Raw genomic sequence first — 17,649 nt, forward strand, 5'->3', positions numbered from 1 at the left:
TTTTTAGAATTGGTTCAAAGAGACTATAACCAGTCCTGGAAACACAGCAAATGGAGCATGCTCCTACGCCTTACTCCAACAATCAGTTTAACATAGGGCCTTGAAATAAAGGACATACCAGATATTAAAACTGACGAGAATAAGTATTACACACTGATGTCAACCAAGTAGGCCAAGAAGCAATGCCATTATAGTGCTGGACTACCTTAAGTCCCAGTTACCTTCCATATTTTCCATCAGCCTGACTGTGTGCAAAGACTTGTAAATCACTGCTGTCAGTTTTTACTGTTCCCAAACTCCTGGGCTTCCTGACCAGGCCAAACAGTCAGTTTACACCAACACTTTTTCAGCACCTTTTTCTATAAATCTCTCTTCGCAGTGAATGTAGATCATCGGAAATGTACCAATCGAATCAGGTAGGGCAGAGCTGACGTCACCAACAAGGCTCATGAACCAGCTCCATGACTAGCAGCGGGTCAGTGAGATTGCAGCAACAATTGGTACAGAACCGCACACTCAGAGAATGTCCCAGCACAGGGGAAGGTGCTTCAGCCTGTCACTGTCTGCATCAGCGATAATGTGAACTGCAGATGCTGGAGAATCCAAGATAACAAAGTGTGAAGCTGGATGAACACAGCAGGCCAAGCAGCATCTCAGGGGCACAAAAGCTGGTGTTTCGGGCCGAGACCCTTCATCAGAAAAGGGGGATGGGGAGATGGTTCTGGAATAAATAGGGAGAGGGGGGAGGCGGACTGAAGATGGAGAGAGGAGAAGATAGTTGGCTGTTGGTTTGTTCGCCGAGTTTGGCAAATGAATTGCAAACGTTTCGTCTCCAGTTGAGAAGACATCATCAGTGCGTAGCCGCTGCTATGTCGGAGAAGATAGGTGGAGAGGAGGCAGTCAGGTCAAAGAGGCGGGGATGGAGCCAGTAAAGGTGAGTGTAGATGGGGAGGTAGGTCGGGGATAGGTCAGTCGGCAAAGACAGACTGGGCAAGGAGTCGGGATGAGGTTTGTAGGTATGAGATGGGGTTGCGGCTTGAGGTGGGAGGAGGGGACAGGTGAGAGGAAGAGGAGGTGAGGGAGGCGGGGACAAGCTGGGCTGGTTTTGGGATGCAGTGGCGGAAGGGGAGATTTTGAAGCTTGTGAAATACACATTGATACCATTGGGGTACATGGTTCCCAAGCAGAATATAAGTTGCTGTTCCTGTAACCTCCAGGTGGCATCGTTGTGGCACTGCAGGATGCCCAGGACGGACATGTCATTTGCAGAATGGGAGGGGGAGTTGTTTAGTGTGAACCGAGCATGGGTGATCTGCAGAATTGTCCCCAAGACTCCGCTTGGTTTCTCCGATGCAGCAGAGCCACAACGGAAACAGCGGATGCAGTATACCATATTAGCAGATGTGCGGCCTGGGATTGAGATGAGGGGGGAGGTCTAGGGGAAGATGGAGCACTTTCTGCGGTTGCAGGGAAAAGTGCCAGGTGTGGTGAGGCTGGAGGAGAGCGTGGAGCGGACCAGAGAGTCACGGAGAGAGTAGTCCATCCGGAAGGCAGATAAGGGTGGGGACGGGGTGTGAGGGATGAGTTGCGCAAAATGTGGGAGACACGGTCGAGGGAGTTCTCGACCACTGAGTTGGGGGAGGTTGCAGTCCTTGAAAAACGAGGACATCTGAGATGTACAGGGTGTGGAATTCCTCATCCTGGGAGCAGATCTGGCACAATTGGGAATAGGGGATGGCATTTTTGCAGGAAAGTGGGTGGGAGGAGGTGTATTCCAGGTAGTTTTGGGAGTCAATGGGCTTGAAATGGATATTGGCTTCTAGGTTGTTGCCAGAGATGGAGACAGAGAGGTCCAGGAAGGAGGGAGAGGCATTAGAGATGGTCCAGGTGAACTTAAGGGTGGGGTGGAAGGTGTCAGTGAAGTCAAAGAACTGTTTGAGCTCCTCGTGGATGCATGAGGCGGCGTTGATGTAGCCATCACTGTAATGGAGGAAGAGGTGGAGTTTAGGGCCTGTGAAAGTATGGAAGAGGGATTGTTCCACATAACCTACAAAGAAGGAGGCACAGCTTGGTTCCATGCACTTACCCATGGCCACCCCCTTTGTCTGTAGGTAGTGGGAGGAATTGAAAGAGAAGTTGTTGAGGGTGAGGAAGAGTTCGGCAAGGTGAATGAGGGTGTCAGCGGAGGGGGACTGGTTGGGCCTGCGGGAGAGGAAGAAGCGGATGACCTTTAGGCCATCTGTATTGGGAATGCGGGTTCATAGGGACTGGATGTCCATGGTAAAGATGAGGTGTTGGGGACTGGGGAATTGTAAGTTTTGTAGGAGATGGAGAGCATGGGTGGTGTCACAGACGTAGGTAGGGGGTTCCTGGGCGAAATGTGAAAAGATGAATTCCAATGAGGTGGAGATCCGTTCGGTGGGGCAGGAGCAGGCAGAGATAATGGTCAACCAGGGCAGTCAGGTTTGTGGATTTTGGGAAGGAGATAGAAACAGCCGTTGCAGGGTTGGGGAATGATGATGTTGGAGGCTGTGGGTGGGAGGTCACCTGAGGAGATGAGGTTGTGGATTGTTTGGGAGATGCTGGTTTGGTGGTCAGGCGTGGGGTCATGATTAAGGGGGCAGTAGGAGGTGGTGTTGGAGAGTTGGCATGTAACCTCAGCGATGTAGAGGTCAGTGTGCCATACTACAACTGTGCCTCCCTTGTCCATGGGTTTTATGGTGAGGTTGGGATTGGAGCAGAGGAATGTACGTTCTGCAGGGAAGAGGTTGGTGTGAGTGCGACGGGTGTAGAGGTCTGAGAGAGGGAGGCTCTGAGCTTGGGTAGGCTGGATTGTATTGCCTGGAGTTGCCGTCGCATTGCTGCGAGTGTGTGTTTCAGGAGTCGGAGGGAAAGATGATTCTGAAGTGTCTTAATGTTCTGGATGTAGACATTGTCACATCTTGGGACAAATTGGGAAGGCTTGAATGTGGACTGTAGTCCAATGGGGATGATTTGGTTCCTTAGGCAGTTACTAAGAAAGGTAACATGGCTGTAGTACCTGTTTGCTGCAGGACATGGTTGAGCAGTCTCAAGGCCGAATAGGGCAGTTTTTGGCCACTTTTCCAGGGTAATGGTGAGACTGCATTAGGCTATGGGCACGATGAAATCAGAAGCCATCCAGAGATGATTGACTGAAGTGATTCCTTTGAGAAGTATTTATCTTCAGAGGAAATCATGACCAGACTGGCCCTAGATTTCTTGCACTTTAGGCGAATGACACATGATCGTGTTTGAACGCAAAATATTCCGAGCAGTCTTTTCAAGTTGAATGCTGAAACAATATTTCCATTTGTGCACGAGATTACCACCAGTGGATGGACTGTAAAACTGGACAATATCTCAGTTAGACAATGGTGACTTGTTTATTTTACCCTTTCCAATGATTGTGTGTTTATGGAAGTTTTTCCAGAGAGAGATGGAGGATAAGTTATTGAATATTCGTAAGGGAGTGGCAGACAGATTCATGACTAAGAATAACACACCAATTTTAGCAGGGGTGGAGAGGAACGTTTATTTGAGGCCACATCATTCAAGAGCTCACCGCATGGCGAACTTGGTTTGATTTTTCTAATCACTTACTCCTGATCCAAGTTTTCACATGGCCATGAAAGCTCTCCCTTTCAGAATGATGGGTACAACTTCCAAATACGATTTTTAAACGACAATATGAAAATACTCAGGAAAGCTTCATGGTTTTTCAGCAAGATCAGAGACATAGAACAAAGTTAATATCTCAATAAAACTGCTTTAGTAAACAGATTGGGCTGAATATATGTCTTTAATAGTACAGATTACTTTTATTTGTACTGTTGAGATGACTTTTGTTGGCAAGACCTGCATTTCTTGCCTCTGTCTAATTTCCATTCAGAATATGATGGTGAAACCCAGGGACACTAACATATGTTACATGGAGGCGTTCAGGATTCTGAAGAAGTGTCAGTGAATGGGCAATGATATAGATTCAAGCCAGGATGCTGTGTGGTCTTTGAGATTGTAATCCTCATCACTTGATTCTCACAAAACATGGAAATTGTGATCAGAGATAATGGGAACTGCAGATGCTGGTGAATCCAAGATAACAAAGTGTGAAGCTTGATGAACACAGCAGCCCAAACAGCATCTCAGGAGCACAAAAGCTGACATATTATGGAAATTGTGAGACTGCTTTTTCTGTTTTCAAAAAAATTAAGGTCAGAGAGCCATTCAGCATAAAAACAGGGCCTTCAGCTCAACATGTCTATTCCAATCAAAAAAACAAAACTACATTAATCACACTTACCTTGAAGTCGACACCCACTAGGCATGGCATTTTGAGTGCTCCTCCAGCTGCTTCAAAAAATGCTGCGTTATCTTTAATTATCTGTGACCTGAGCTGTGATTTGTCTTTTTCTTTCACATTATGCATGAACTGCATTTTGCAAATATATCCCACGACATCAAAGACAGCAATTAGCTCTATAGATCAATAATTTTTCTGGAAAATGAGACTTTTTTAAAAATTCATTTGGGATTTTTGTGTAGCTAGACCGGCATTAATTGACCTTGAAAACTTCCAGCTAGAAGTTCACCAAATTGGAAATGTAGTGGACACTGAAAAAGGTTACTTCAGAGTACAATGGGATCTTGATCAGATGGGACAATGGACCAAGGAATGGTAGGTAGATTTAATTTGAATAAATCTGAGGTGTTGCATTTTGGAAATCAAATTAGGGCAGCACTTGTTTCCATTCTTCACAACTTTCTGACTCTGATTTGGTGAATTTCAGATGAATAGTTACACACAGGATATTTGTCACTGGAAGTTGATTATCTCTTTGAATATCAAGGTGGTGCTTTTGGATTGCGTCCTGTTGGAGATAATTCCTGCCCGGCAACACTGAAGAACTGTTCTTGTTAGCCATTCATCAGCGAAACCTAATCATCTCCAACACCATTCACGACCTCATCACCACAGGGGACCTCACACCCACAGCCTCCAACCTCATTGTTCCCCAACCCCGCACGGTCCGTTTCTATCTCCTTCCCAAAATCCACAAACCTGCCTGCCCTGGTCGACCCATCGTCTCAGCCTGCTCCTGCCCCACCGAAATCAACTCCACCTATCTGGACTCCATTTTCTCCCCTTTGGTCCCGGAACTCCCCACCTACATCCGTGACACCACCCACGCCCTCCACCTCCTCCAGGACTTCCAATTCCCTGGCCCCCAACACCTCATATTCACCATGGACGTCCAGTCCCTGTACACCTGCATTCCGCATGGAGATGGCCTCAAGGCCCTCCGCTTCATCCTATCCCGCAGGCCCGACCAGTCCCCCTCCACCGACACTCTCATCCGCCTAGCTGAACTCGTCCTCACACTCAACAACTTCTCTTTTGACTCCTCCCACTTCCTACAGGCTAAGTGGGTGGCCATGGGCACCCGCATGGGCCCCAGCTATGCCTGCCTCTTTGTAGGTTACGTGGAACAGTCCCTCTTCCGCACCTACACAGGCCCCAAACCCCACCTCTTCCTCCGGTACATTGATGAGTGTATCGGCGCTGCCTCTTGCTCCCCAGAGGAGCTCGAACAGTTCATCCACTTCACCAACACCTTCCACCCCAACCTTCAGTTCACCTGGGCCATCTCCAGCACATCCCTCACCTTCCTGGACCTCTCAGTCTCCATCTCAGGCAACCAGCTTGTAACTGATGTCCATTTCAAGCCCACCGACTCCCACAGCTACCTAGAATACACCTCCTCCCACCCACCCTCCTGCAAAAATTCCATCCCCTATTCCCAATTCCTCCGCCTCCGCCGCATCCGCTGCCATGATTAGACATTCCACTCCCGCACATCCCAGATGTCCAAGTTCTTTAAGGACCGCAACTTTCCCCCCACGGTGATCGAGAACGCCCTTGACCGCGTCTCCCGTATTTCCCGCAACACATCCCTCACACCCCGCCCCCGCCACAACCGCCCCAAGAGGATCCCCCTCGTTCTCACACACCACCCTACCAACCTCCGGATACAACGCATTATCCTCCGACACTTCCGCCATTTACAATCCGACCCCACCACCCAAGACATTTTTCCAACCCCTCCCCTGTCAGCTTTCCAGAGAGACCACTCTCTCCATGACTCCCTTGTTCGCTCCACATTGCCCTCCAACCCCACCACACCCGGCACCTTCCCCTGCAACCGCAGGAAATGCTGCACCTGTCCCCACACCTCCTCCGTCACCCCCATCCCAGGCCCCAAGATGACATTCCACATTAAGCAGAGGTTCACCTGCACATCTGCCAATGTGGTATACTGCATCCACTGTACCCGGTGCGGCTTCCTCTACATTGGGGAAACCAAGCGGAGGCTTGGGGACCGCTTTGCAGAACACCTCCGCTCAGTTCGCAACAAACAACTGCACCTCCCAGTCGCAAACCATTTCCACTCCCCCTCCCATTCTCTAGATGACATGTCCATCACGGGCCTCCTGCACTGCCACAATGATGCCACCCGAAGGTTGCAGGAACAGCAACTCATATTCCACCTGGGAACCCTGCAGCCATATGGTATCAATGTGGACTTCACCAGTTTCAAAATCTCCCCTTCCCCTACTGCATCCCTAAACCAGCCCAGTTCGTCCCCTCCCCCCACTGCACCACACGACCACCCCAGCTCTTCCCCCCCACCCACTGCATCCCAAAACCAGTCCAACCTGTCTCTGCCTCCCTAACCGGTTCGTCCTCTCACCCATCCCTTCCTCCCACCCCAAGCCGCACCCCCAGCTACCTACTAACCTCATCCCACCTTCTTGACCTGTCCGTCTTCCCTGGACCGACCTATCCCCTCCCTACCTCCCCACCTACACTCTCTCCACCTATCTTCTTTACTCTCCACCTTCGGTCCGCCTCCCCCTCTCTCCCTATTTATTCCAGTTCCCTCTCCCCATTCCCCTCTCTGATGAAGGGTCTAGGCCCAAAACGTCAGTGTTTGTGCTCCTGAGATGCTGCTTGGCCTGCTGTGTTCATCCAGCCACACATTTTATTATCTTGGTGCCTCATATTTTGGAATAACGACATAGACTACTGCAGGAACTGAGGACTGTGAAACGGTGCTGAGGAATATGATCTGTTAGTTTGTGAGCATTCACAATCTTGGCTCAAACAGAAACATTCTCTTTGGAAATGCATATTCGAGTGGCACGAACATGGAACCAGATCATGGAAACAGCAGTGGAGGGGAGTGGGGATGAAGAACCGGCAGGAAAACAAATACATTCTCAAAGTGTGTGCATGGGAAGAAGGAGTTTGTTCTTCTTTTGAGGAATGACGCCATAACAGCGAAAATATTTTATTCTAATGAAGGGAAAGCTGTATCCATTTTATTGGTTTTGTTAAAATATTGGCGATAAACAGCTGGAATAATCTTGCACTGACCATTTGAAAAATCCTGTATATCTTCAGAGATAGCTGGGCAGTCCTCGGCTGAGTAAGTGCTGATACTGTCTGAGTGATGCTGTTTTGAAACACTTTCTGAGCACAGTTGATGGAACAGACAAACAAGTACCATTGGCCAAAACTTCAGAATACATCAGACCTTTCATGGCTGCTTCCACACAGAATCATACAATTGAGAAAAGGCCCATTGAGACTACACCACCAGGTGCTGATCCAAGTGCTTTTAAAGTTTGGGATGTTCCCTGCCTCAACCACCCTCCTAAGCCGTGCACTCCAGACACCAACTAGCCTCATCACAAATAGGACAAACATCTGCTGACAGAATCGGAAGTCCATACCGAAAAAAATATGTTTTGGAATATTGTGAGAACAATGAGCACAGTGTTCTGTACTTTCGCTCATTCGTGTTTTAGCTCATGTTCCAACATCATTTGAAGTGAGATCAGAGTAACTTGCGATGCCACCCATGTTACTTCACTCATTGTGGCATTATGGACCCTGAACAAAAATGTGATCAATGCAAATTGGAGACACTCCTGCACTGGTAATGTCCTCGACTGGACAATGGGAAAATCAATCTCTGAAAGTAGTCATTCAAGTCACTTGTCATCCTGGATAGGCACTAAATTGCTGTTCCTTGACTACAATGTATTGAAAAAAAAATCCTGGAATCCCGAACAAACAGCTCTGTCTGCACGTCTGCAGCATTTGGATTGAAAGTGTTTCAGGAAGGTAGCTCGCTGTTACTTTATCCAGAGCTATTGGTGATGACAAATAAACTCAGCCTTTGCTAGTGCCTGCTAAAACCAATGGTTGAGTGCGTCCTATGAAAAATATCAAGATATTTTATGTTTTCAAAGTTGAGCCCAAAGTCTCAGAAAGGTAAGACTTTGCTGGATGAGTGTAACCCCAGCGACATCAGGAGCATGGTATGACATTGAGGTAAGGGTCTGCATCGTTTTCAGTAAGAGGACTGATTGTGCGATATCAGTGCCACTGAGTTCAAACTTTTCATGGCAATTTATCTCAATCTAACATGCCATCGATACTTGGGATCTTTATTAAAGAAACTTTACAATGTCTCCTTTAATGACCATTCACAAATACTTGAAGGTCAACTCAAATGGCAGCTTCACTGTTGTGATTCAGATCAGACAAATTGTGACAGTCCAAAAGAAAGAAAAGAAATGCTGGAATAAAAATTATCATGTCTAGCAGCATCTGCAATATGACTTTTTCAGAACAGATTCATAACAGACCAGATCTGTTCACTCAAAATCTGTCTCCAGATGTTGCCTCATATATTGTGTTTCTTCACTAACTTCTATTTCAGGTTTCCTTAATCTCCAGAATTTTGCTTTTCTTGATAGGTCCAGATGTTGAACTTGGTTATATTTGGACAATATCGTCCATCCCCGATTCTGGGACAGCCATTGGGCTGACTACAGGTGTATTACACCAGTGTCTTTCTTTTTTAGAAATATTCTGTGAATAAGTCCTCAACGCATGAATTTTAGGAAATTGATTTTGATTGAAAATAAATTTCCAAGGCAGCTGCACTTCATGAGACAGCAGAAGTAGATTACTCGTGATGGCACAATCCATACCCTTCTCTGAAAGTGTTTCCCCTCAGGCTCTGAAGCCTTTTCATACAAATCTCAGAATAATTACACCAAAGATGGAGGTCACTCAGCCCATCATCTCTGCACCAGCTCGGGGTGAACTATATCCCTATTATTCTTATCCTGTAAAGTCCCCATACACTGAATATTTTGAAATCCCAAAATGTCAGCTTTTCTGCTCCTAAGACACTGCTTGGCCTGTTGTGTTCATCCAGCTCTAAACCTTGTTATTTTGAAATCTTTGTCTGCTTTTACTTCTGAATATCCTGTGCATATATGAACAATTTTATCATTCTGCATACCCCATGATTAAACAGTCTTTACCTAAAATATAATTTCCAATTACATTTAAAATTATCATGGTGTGTTCATATTGTTGTTTGGCATTCCATCTCCCAAATATAATCTGTTTCCTTGCTCTGCATTACATTTCATTCCATCTATCAGAATAAGTGCTAGCTAAATCCTGATGACATTGGGATATCACTGTACTCCTCTCCAGTCTCTACAGCCACTGCCCCCATTCCTCTCTGTCTCGGAAACAATGTCACATTCATTCTGTCCCTGGCTCTTTAGTCCATGGGCTTTAATGAACAGCATCATTATACACACCATATTTGATTTTAGTTTCGGTCAATTGAATCAAGAAATGTAAATGTTACTGTTTTAAAGCACATAAACGGCAATGAAGAACTTTGTATCTTCAACATACAATGTTGTTTTATGACAGAAGTGAGAAATCCACACTTTCTCTGCAAGGCCAACACAATTTTGCTCAGCATTTTTTTTTGTACAATCAGCACAGTAATGACATTTTGCTTGTTTTTTTTTGGGGTGTTAGTGTACTGATGCAGATGGTTACAGCATTGCACGTGTACAACAAGGCAGAGCCACGTAACTTGCAAAATGAAAACATCCATCATTCTCCCTCACCACATACATCTTTAGATCAATTGGTGATGGAACAAACAACAAATAGCCAACAATGTTAAGATCCAATCCAACCCAGTTTCAATTGTGAACCAAAGGTTCACTGAAGGTGTATTGAAAGGGGTTAACTGGAACTGTTTGTTCAGTGACTGTGATTGATGTCAGTCTCTATGGATTCAAACTGCGTCACAGGAAGCTTTCCCTCTCCTATAACTGAGGCGCTCTGTTCAATGTCTTATCCCATAGTATAAGCGGGAGCATCAGTGACAGCACTAACAGGGATCGGCAGCTGCAGAGAGAGGGGGTGGAGAGATCAGAATCTGAGGACAATAGACTGGAATGTTACAACAATGGATCAGAATCTCAGAACAATAGACTGGAATGTTACAACAATGGATCAGAATCTCAGAACAATAGACTGGAATGTTACAACAATGGATCAGAATTTGAGAACAATAGACTGGAATGTTACAACAATGGATCAGAATATGAGAACAATAGACTGGAATGTTACAACAATGGATCAGAATCTGAGAACAATAGACTGGAATGTTACAACCTTGGGCAGGGGTTTATCCTCAGGTCTTATTTATCTTACTGCATCTTGGCCAAAGTTACCACTTCGAATAGTCGGTGTACTGATGATTATTCAGGCTGGTTACTATCCCATTCTCGCTGTTGTTGGTGTTCCTGGTAAGCCTTTCTATCTCTGTCCAGTAACTACTGCCGCAAGGCATATACAACTTTGTTGCCGTTTCTGTTACCTGTATTTGGAAAAGATGGAAACAATTATCTTCAGTTTCAATTAAAACCTCGCTTCATTGTCCATGAATTTCAGACTCATCCTTCGCAAGCATCTGAGAACAAGGCTTGTTCACAAAATTGAGGGCCTTTTTGATTTATGCCTTACTATTGTCTCCATCACCAAATTTGTCCAGCACCAGCTACATAATATCTGCACTCTCACCCTCTGCCTCTGCACTGTGGCTGGATAAACCATTATCTATGCCTTGGGAAAATTAAGACTTTCTGGTTCCAGCTGTCTTCTGACCAGTCTTCCAAGTTACAAATAATTTGATCACACCCTTGTTCTTGTTTTCAAAGAAACTAGCGATAGGGGCACCATGTTAGAGTAGTTAAGTCACTCTGGAGGTAATGCAGAGACACTGGTTATTACATGATAGATACTGTTTCAAATCCTACCACAACTGGTGGTAGGACTTTCATTCTAATGATAAGAATTGTAACCGTGGCCAATTTCACTATTAGCAACCATAAAACCAGCAGCAATTTCTCAAAAAACCTATCTCATTTCACTGATCTCCTCTGGTAAAGAAATCTAACGTTATTACCCGGGCTGGATTAAGTGTGAATTCAGACCCACAAAATGTGTTTGGCTTCAAACTGCCTTGTAGAATGGTCACAGCTAAAGGTAATTAATGATAGTTATCAAATGCTTCTTTTGCCAATGATTTCGTCATCCCGTGAAATTTATTTTAAAAACACAGTAAAACCAAAGAAAGAAATATGTCAGAGATCTGAGACAAAAATAAAACAAAGTGCTGAGGAAAGTGAACAGTTTGGCAGGCTCTGATGAAATAAAAGCAGAGGTAACATTTCAAGTCAACTGAACAAACATCAGAACTGAAATCTGCTGGCAAATATCGTGACTTATGCTGGTGACAGGGATATTTGTTTTGAAGGGGGAAGGAATGAGTTGAATATATGAAGAAAGAGACAGCGAGAGAAAAATATAAGCAAAAAAGGAATTGTTGATGATCAGGTGGGATGGAAATAAAATGTGAAATTAATTACTTTTTTTTGCCTTTTCCCATATTCCTGAATGTCATGCCCATATAGATATACTTCTGAGTCCCTGCTTAAAGTAAGCTGTGTCATCTCAGTCTGTCTTTCCTGAATGTGGGCATCTTCTATATGCATTAGTGGTTTGTGGGTGTGACTGGCTGGGCCAGCATTTATTTCCCTTTCCTCGTTGCCCTTGAGAAGGTGTTTATGAGCTTTTTTCTTGCATCTCTACCGTACACATGCTGTATATTGCTGTAAATAGGTCTGTCCTATGTCATTTCTGTGAGACTTTGGGGTGTTTGATATAACTGAGTGGCTGGTTTGGTCATTCCAAATGGCAGTTGAGAGTCAACCACATTGCTGTTGGTCTGGAGTCAAATGCAGGCCAGGCCAGGTAAGGATGGCAGATTTCCTCCCTTGAAGGTCATCCGTGAGCCAGGTGGGTTTTTCCCAATGATCAATGATGGCTCAATAGTTTCATCATTCCAGGTATTTCAATGAATTCAAATTCCACAATCTGCCATGGCAGGATTTGAATTGGGGTGTGGGTCATTACCTGGGTCCTTGGATTAATAGTCTAGAAATAATTCCACAAGGCCATTTCATCCCCAACATCCCCAGTCACCTCCAGCAGCAACAGTGCTGTTGCTGTTACTGTGACTGTGGTACAGAAAATTGTGCAATTACATTGTCAACTGTTTCTATTAAGTGTGGGCACATTAAAATTTCAGTTCATTGTGACCATGCAGAGATATAACGGTTTATCAGCCAGGAAAATAAACTAAGGAGAGGAAGGCATTTTCAACACTGAGAGAGTGCGCCATGTATGCACCAGGGAGAGGGCAGTACTGACAATGGCCATCAAGTGAACTGGTTTCATTCCAGAACATCCTCAGAGATAGTAGGAACAGCCGATGCTGGAATCTGAGATAACAAGGTGGGGAGTTGGATGATCTCAACAGGCCAGTCAGTATCAGAGATTCAGGAAAGTTGATGTTTTGGGATTTGAAAAGGATAGGTGTGTATTCTGGCTGGGAGGTTTGCTGGTGTCATTCAGGAGGATTGAAATTAGCTTGGCAGTGGTGGGGGAATCAATGCAAAGTGAATGGACTGAAAGTGAATTAGAGAATAGGGCCAGTAAGACACAGAGAAAGAACAGACTGGGTGTAGTTGCTGATCAAAGTGGATCTCGTAGACTGAAGTTCACCTGTTTCAATGCAAGAAGTGTAACAGGGAGGGCAGGAGAACGTAGAGCTGGGATTAGTACTGAGAAATGTGATTTTGTTGCCATTACAGAGACTTGGTTAAGGGAGGGACAGGATTGATTGCTTAACATTCCAGGATGCAGTGTTTCAGGCAGGATTGAGGCAGGTAGATAATGGGTGGGGGAGTTGCACTACTTGCTGAGGTGAATATCACAGCTGTACCATGGGAGGACACCTCGGATGGCTCATAAAGCGAGGCAATATTGGTAGGACTCAGGAACAGGAAGGGTGCAATTACAATGTTTGGGGTTTACGATAGGCCTCCATACAGTCGCAGGAGATAAAAGAACAGGTTTGTAGCCAGACTTTGGCAAGATGTAAAAGTAACAAGGTTGTTGTTGTGGGTGATTTTAACTTCCCACACATTGACTGGGACTCACTTAGTGCTTGGGGCTCGGATGGGGCAGAGATTGTAAAGAGCATCCAGGAGGGCTTTTTGAAACACGATGTAGACAGTCCATCTTGGAAAGGGGCCGTACTGGACCTAGTATTGGGGAATGAGCCTGCCCAGATGTTCGCTGTCTCAATAAGGGAATAGCTCAAAGACTGTGATCACAATTCAGTAAGTTTAAGGGTCCTGATGGATAATGATAGTTGTAGTTATCGAGTGAAGGTGTTAAATTGGGGAAAGGCTAATTATAACAATATTTGGCAGGAACTGAAGAATGTAGATTGTGACAGATGTTTGAGGGCAAATTCACATCTGGTATGTGGGTGGCTTTCAAGTGTAAGTTGCTGGGAACTCAGGACAAGTACGTCACTTGAAGGATGAGGGAAAGTACGACAAGTTTAGGGAACCTTGGATAATGGGAGATATTGTTCGCCTAATTAGCATGAAAAATGAAGCATTTATTGAGGCCAGGAGGCTGGGAATATACGATGTGAGGGTGGAATATAAGGAAAGATGAATGAAATTTAAACGAGGAGTCAGGGCGGCTATAAAGGGGTCATGAAAAGTCAATGACCATCAAGATTAAGGAAAATCCCATATATAAATACAAAGAGCAAGATGGTAGCCAGGCAGAGGGATGGCCACTCAAGGACAGGGAATGGAATTTATATGTGGAGCCAGAGGAATATGGTGAGGTATTAAATGAGCACTTTGTGTCAGTATTTACCATAGAGAAGGACGTGGTGGATGATGAGTCTAGGGAAGGGTGTGTCGATAGTTTGGGTCAGATTGAGATCAAAAGTGTGGCGTTCCTCCGGAATCAGTGTTAGGATCTTTGCTATCTGTAACATATATATAAATGATTTGGAGGAGAATATAACTGGTCTGATTAGTAAGTTTGCTGATGACACAAAGGTTGTTGGAATTGCGGACACTGATGAGGACTGCCAAAGGACAAAGCTGAATATCGATAGGTTGGTGACTTGGCAGAGAGATGGCAGATGCAGTTCAATCCGGAAACATGTGAGGTAATGCATTTTGGAAGGTCTAATCCAGATGGAAAATATCCAGTAAATGGCAGAACCCTGAAGAGCACTCATAGGCAGTGGGATGTGGGTGTCCAGGTACACAGGTCACTGAAAGTGGCTATGCAGGTGGAAAAGGTAGTCAACAAGGCATATGGCATGCCTACCTTCATTGGCCTGGGCATTGAGTATAAAAATTGGCAGGTAATGTTGCAGCCTGTCCTGGCTCAGAAACAATTGAAGAGTTCAACACGGGTCTGGATTCACTTTTAGGACATACCAGGAAAGCACAGTAGATTTGCATCCTGAAAGTACATTGTTGAAGCACATTGGTTTTTACAATCGATATTGGCTTCAAGGCCCACTTTTACTGACACCAGATTTGAAATTTTGGTATTTTGTTAATTGTTCTTAACTTTCCTTAGCTGCCAAAGCATTAGCCTGGTCTGGATTCGTAATCTAATGATATTTCCACAACAGCACCATCTCCACATGGGGACGCATCAGAAACCAGACTGAGCAGGTTATTTCTGTGCTGCTTGACAACTCTGACAAAAACAACTTCCAACGATTCGATGATCTTGGTGAGACTGAGGGTGTGGCAGTTGGTCAGATCATAACTATTCTCCTCTTAGGGGACTGGGCACAGCTGATAAATTTTCCACATTGCCAGGTAGGTGTCAAGAGTTGAAGACTGGCATCTGTGATTTTGCAGAAGGCCATGATGAGGGCGAGCTAAGTCATCCACTCAATACTTCTGGCTGAGGATGGCGCAGAGACTATATCCTTGACTTTTGTACTGATGTGGAGGGCTGTTCCATTGTTTAGGATGGGGATATTTGTGGAGCCCTCTCCTCCAGGGAGTTGTTTAACTGTCAATCACCATTTATGGATGTTTGTGGCAGGACTTCTGGTCTGTACCTATTGCAGTCACTTTGCCCTGTCTGTAATGTGTTAGTTCCACCGTTTGGAATGCAAGCAGCATAATGCGGTGTCTATAATGGGCTGGCATCAGTTTTTGGTTCAGATGGCTCTGACCCCAGCGTGTTTGCCTGCATTCATCACTGAATCATTGCTCAGCTTCATGGTAACCATAGACTGAGGGATTCTCTGGGACAAAAAGTTACAGATTGTGGTTGAACACAATTCTGCTTCTGCTGCTGCTGTGGTTTACATCACCACATGAATGCCCAGGTTTGAGCTGCAATATGTGCAATGTAATTGTACTGCCTGTCTCCCAGTCCAGTCCGAGTCCCCGTCGCTCTTGCACTCAGTGACCTACTCTGGGTTCTGATGTGGTAACACTTCTATTTTAATGTTCTGAGACTCTCTCCATGATGTCTCGCCTCCAATTTGTCACATTTCACAAGACACATTTAACATATTCATCTGAATCTTTTCGCTTCCCACAGTGAAATTTTCAGTTTTTAAAGTGAATGAGCTTCTCCCTGTTTCTCTCCCTTAAGTGCTCTGTCGTGCCAGTGGTGCCAGCCTTAACCAATGAATTAGTGCACCTTGCTGTGCCATTCACTTCCCAGTGTATGGTGCTCCATGTTGGACAGGGCGTTTGTGCAGCTTTGACACACACTTTTGGAATTTATTTGAAAATAGAAATTGCTGAAGAAACTAAGCAGGTCTGGCAGCATCTGTGGAGTGAGAGCCATCTGTCGGATCCGGTGACACTTCTTCAAAGCTCTCAGTTTCACCAGCAATTATTGTTTTTGTTTCAGATTTCCAGTGTCCACAGTTCTATGTTTTGTTGAAAATTTATTTTGTGCTGATTCATTTCTGGAGAAACTCAGGAGGTCTGGACGCATCTGTGGAGATGGAGAAACAGAGTTAAGGCTTCAAGTCCAGCGTGAACGTTCTTCAGAACTGGAAAGGATTGAAAAATACCTTGACAGAGGTGGAGGAGGAGTGACCGAAAACAGAGGGTGTGGTGTACAGTGCAAAAGACAAATGAACGTTTAGTTGTGGTGAAAGAGAAACAGAATGGGAGGAAATGCAGGTGTGAATGGGGGAGATGTGTTCTTTCCATTGAGTGCAAGTTAAACAAACATGACAAGGTCACAGGGAGGCCGGGAGGGAGAGCGTACAAAAAATGGAGAACATTCCTCATGGTGTCAGGCTGTTAAGTTATGGAATTGAATATTAAGGCCTACAAGCTATAAAGCTCAAAGCATAAAATGAGGTGTAACTTGAGCTTGGGATGCCCTTCGTTGAAGCTTTGCAGGAACCCAGAATCGAAATGTTCGCATGAGAACAAGGTATATTATCGAAATTGGAAGGTTAGGGTTATTTCGACAGGCAGAGTGGAAGTGTTTGGCAAAGCAGTCTGCCTTTGGTCTTGCCAGTGTAAAGCAGGCAGCATTATGAGCACCAATGACAGTAGACTGGATTGAAAGAGGACAAGTGAAATGCTGCTTCTCCTGGAAGGTGTGTTTTGCGTTGCTGAGAAACGAGGAATGAGTCTGCGATCTTTTCAAATATCCGGCTTTATTTCATCTTCAATATTGCCGACATTGTTGTACATTGGAACCACTGCAGCAACAGCTTTCATTGTGCTTTTTAGACTTTTTAAAACTCAATTTACTCACAGGCTGTTCCCAACATCTTTAACTACAGGGTCTAGGCAACAATTTGTTTGTCATGTGCGCTCCTGTATGCTTTAAACCGATTTCCTTCATTTCAACCGCACTTGCAAGTCTTCTGTTTGTAATAAAATTTGAAAATTTAACACTTGTTATGCTGTAGCTTAACCAATTTTTTTTCAATGTACTCCACCACTTCCCTGTTTTTATACTCTGGACCTCTCCTCATACATCTAAGGATCCACTGAGCCTTGTTCAAAATATTTTTCATTGCCCCATCACCTATAATTTCCTGATTTCTGTGTCTCTCTCTCCTTAAACAGCAGGGTGATATTTGCCAGTCTTCTGGGTCCCTCCCTGACTCCAGCAATTCCTGAAAGATCACCAGCAAAGCCAAACAAACTTGTCTGCTGTCTCCTTAGAACTATGGCGCGCAGTCCATCTGATCTGGTTAATTTATCCACCTTCAGATCTTTCAGCTTCCCCAGCACCTTCCCCTTACTGATGGTCACCTCACTTACCTCTGCCTCTGATTCGCTTTA

At 44.9% G+C, this 17,649-nt stretch overlaps 1 pseudogene; it reads right to left on the bottom strand.

Annotated features, from left to right (window-relative positions):
- Window positions 1-3: 3 nt before the first annotated feature.
- LOC132210295 (U2 spliceosomal RNA) lies at window positions 4-184 on the bottom strand (annotated as a pseudogene).
- Between the last annotated feature and the right edge of the window lie 17,465 nt (window positions 185-17,649).

This window comes from Stegostoma tigrinum, chromosome 11, assembly GCF_030684315.1.
Source record: "Stegostoma tigrinum isolate sSteTig4 chromosome 11, sSteTig4.hap1, whole genome shotgun sequence".
Classification (NCBI taxonomy): Eukaryota; Metazoa; Chordata; class Chondrichthyes; order Orectolobiformes; family Stegostomatidae; genus Stegostoma; species Stegostoma tigrinum.